We start from the raw sequence: 3,691 nt of genomic DNA on the forward strand, positions 1-3,691 counted from the left end.
CAGCTGAGGGATACGGAGACCAGGACTGTGCAGAGTGCTCCCAGTGTGGTCTAACTGAGGGATATGGAGATCAGAACTGTGCACAGTGCTCCCAGTGTGGTCTAACTGAGGGATATGGAGACCAGAACTGTGCACAGTGCTCCCAGTGTGGTCTAACTGAGGTATATGGAGACCAGAACTGTGCACAGTGTTCCCAGTGTGGTCTAACTGAGGGATATGGAGACCAGAACTGTGCACAGTGCTCCCAGTGTGGTCTAACTGAGGGATATGGAGACCAGAACTGTGCACAGTGCTCCCTGTGTGGTTGAACTGACGGATACGGAGACCAGAACTGCCCACAGTGCTCAAAGTGTGGTCTAACTGAGGGATATGGAGACCAGAACTGTGCACAGTGCTCCCAGTGTGGTCTAACTGAGGGATATGGAGACCAGAACTGTGCACAGTGCTCCCAGTGTGGTCTAACTGACGGATACGGAGAACAGAACTGTTCACAGTACTCCCAGTGTGGTCTAACCGAGGGATATGGAGATCAGAACTGTGCACAGTGCTCCCAGTGTGGTCTAACTGAGGGAAAAGGAGACCAGAACTGTGCACAGTGCTCCCAGTGTGTTCTAACCGAGGAATATGGAGACCAGAACTGTGCACAGTGCTCCCAGTGTGGTCTAACTTAGGGTTGTGGAGACCTGAACTGTGTACAGTGCTCCCAGTGTGGTCTACCTCAGGTATATGGAGACCAGAACTATGCACAGTGCTCCCAGTGTGGTCTAACTGAGGGATATGGAGACCAGAACTGTGCACACTGCTCCCAGTGTGGTTTAACCGAGGGATATGGAGACCAAAACTGTGCACAGTGCTCCCAGTGTGGTCTAACCGACAGATACGGAGACCAGAACTGTGCACAGTGCTCCCAGTGTGGTCTATCCGAGGGATATGGAGACCAGAACTGTGCACAGTGCTCCCAGTGTGGTCTAACCGAGGGATATGGAGAACGGAACTGTGCACAGTGATTCCAGTGTGGTCTAACTGAGGGATATGGAGACCAGAACTGTGCACAATGCTCCCAGTGTGGTCTAACTGAGGTTTATGGAGACCAGAACTATGCACAGTGCTCCCAGTGTGGTCTAACTGAGGGATATGGAGACCAGAACTGTGTACACTGCTCCCAGTGTGGTCTAACTGAGGGACATGGAGACCAGAACTGTGCACAGTGCTCCCAGTATGGTCTAACTGAGGGACATGGAGACCAGAACTGTGCACAGTGCTCCCAGTGTGGTCTAACCGAGGGATATGGAGACCAGAACTGTGCACAGTGCTCCCAGTGTGGTCTAACCGAGGTGTATGGAGACAAATGTCAATGTTTGCTGTTTTCTACGTTCCAGCTTTCAATTTCCTATTTATTAATCGATTTCCAATTCCACCAGATGCGCGGTGACATTCAAACTCATGTCCCGGGCCTTCTGCCAAGAACCAGAACCTGGGTTAGTTGGAATGCTTGGAAAGGTTCATTTCTCCTGCTCACGTGGTCAGGCAAAGAAAAGGTGGACAGGGGCAGCTCAGAAAAACGTTGCGATGCAATTGAAAAGAATGTGCGCATCTGGCCTGGCTCTTGTGTACTGGGACATGTACCAACCTCTGACTGTCGACCTTTCACTCTCTCCTCTATCGGCAGCGAGAGGCTGTACCAGCAGCAGAATCCCCAGCAGAAAAAAACAGCGCTCCCGGTCACACTGAGGCAGGTGGAGCACAGCAGTTCTTTATATGACTGTGCAGAGCTTTCTGGGCTTAATTACTCACACAGATGGGAGTCAGCTCCACCTTGGACACGTTTTTTTTTTCGTTAAAGGGACTGAGTACACAATTAATTGGAATCAGGTAGTGTTTGTTAATCTATCAGTGGAGGGGCAGATCTGAATGACATTTGAGCTGGGAAAGGGTGACAGGAATATCATCATGCTTTGCCTGAACTAATCATAGAGCCATGATGTGGAGATGCCGGCGTTGGACTGGGGTGAGCACAGTACGAAGTCTTACAACACCAGGTTAAAGTCCAACAGGTTTGTTTCGATGTCACTAGCTTTCGGAGCGCTGCTCCTTCCTCAATTGAATGAAGAGGTCTGTTCCAGAAACACATATACAGACAAATTCAAAGATGCCAAACAATGCTTGGAATGCGAGCATTAGCAGGTGATTAAATCTTTACAGATCCAGAGATAGGGTAACCCCAGGTTAAAGAGGTGTGAATTGTACCAAGCCAGGACAGTTGGTAGGATTTCGCAGGCCAGATGGTGGGGGATGAATGTAATGCGACAGGAATCCCAGGTCCCGGTTGAGGCCGCACTCATGTGTGCGGAACTTGGCTATAAGTTTCTGCTCGGTGATTCTGCGTTGTCGCGCGTCCTGAAGGCCGCCTTGGAGAACGCTTACCCGGAGATCAGAGGCTGAATGCCCTTGACTGCTGAAGTGTTCCCCGACTGGAAGGGAACATTCCTGCCTGGTGATTGTTGCGCGATGTCCGTTCATTCATTGTCGCAGCGTCTGCATGTCTCGCCAATGTACCACGCTTCGGGACATCCTTTCCTGCAGCGTATGAGGTAGACAACGTTGGCCGAGTTGCACGAGTATGTACCGCGTACCTGGTGGGTGGTGTTCTCACGTGTAATAGTGGTATCCATGTCGATGATCTGGCACGTCTTGCAGAGATTGCCATGGCAGGGTTGTGTGGTGTCGTGGTCACTATTCTGAAGACTGGGTAGTTTGCTGCAAACAATGGTTCGTTTGAGGTTGCGCGGTTGTTTGAAGGCAAGTAGTGGGGGTGTGGGGATGACCTTGGCAAGATGTTCATCGTCATCAATGACGTGTTGAAGGCTGTGAAGAAGATGTCGTAGTTTCTCCGCTCCGGGGAAGTACTGGACGACGAAGGGTATTCTGTCGGTTGTGTCCAAATTCGGTCCCATGGGGACCAAATTCGCACCCCAATACGCCAACATCTTCATGCACAAGTTTGAACAGGACCTACTCACCGCACAGGACCTTCAACCGATGTTATACACCAGATACATCGATGACATTTTTTTCCTTTGGACCCACGGCGAAGAATCACTGAAACTACTACACGATGACATTAATAAGTTCCATCCAACCATCAGACTCACCATGGACTACTCTCCAAAATCAGTTGCATTTTTGGACACACTCGTCTCCATCAAGGACGGTCACCTCAGCACTTCGCTTTACCGCAAACCCACGGATAACCTCATGACGCTCCGTATACACAGGATCTGCTCAGACGAGGAGGAGCGTAACAGACATCTACAGACGTTGGGGGATGCCCTCGTACGAGCGGGGTATGGCGCTCGACTCATCGATCGACAGTTCCAACGCGCCACAGCGAAAAACCGGACCGACCTCCTCAGAAGACAAACATGGGACACAACCGACAGAATACCCTTCGTCGTCCAGTACTTCCCCGGAGCGGAGAAACTACGTCATCTTCTTCACAGCCTTCAACACGTCATTGATGACGATGAACATCTTGCCAAGGTCATCCCCACACCCCCACTACTTGCCTTCAAACAACCGCGCAACCTCAAACGAACCATTGTTTGCAGCAAACTACCCAGTCTTCAGAACAGTGACCACGACACCACACAACCCTGCCATGGCAATCTCTGCAAGACGTGCCAGATCATCG

The sequence above is a fragment of the Scyliorhinus torazame genome, chromosome 19 (assembly GCF_047496885.1).
Source record: "Scyliorhinus torazame isolate Kashiwa2021f chromosome 19, sScyTor2.1, whole genome shotgun sequence".
In the NCBI taxonomy this organism is placed as follows: domain Eukaryota; kingdom Metazoa; phylum Chordata; class Chondrichthyes; order Carcharhiniformes; family Scyliorhinidae; genus Scyliorhinus; species Scyliorhinus torazame.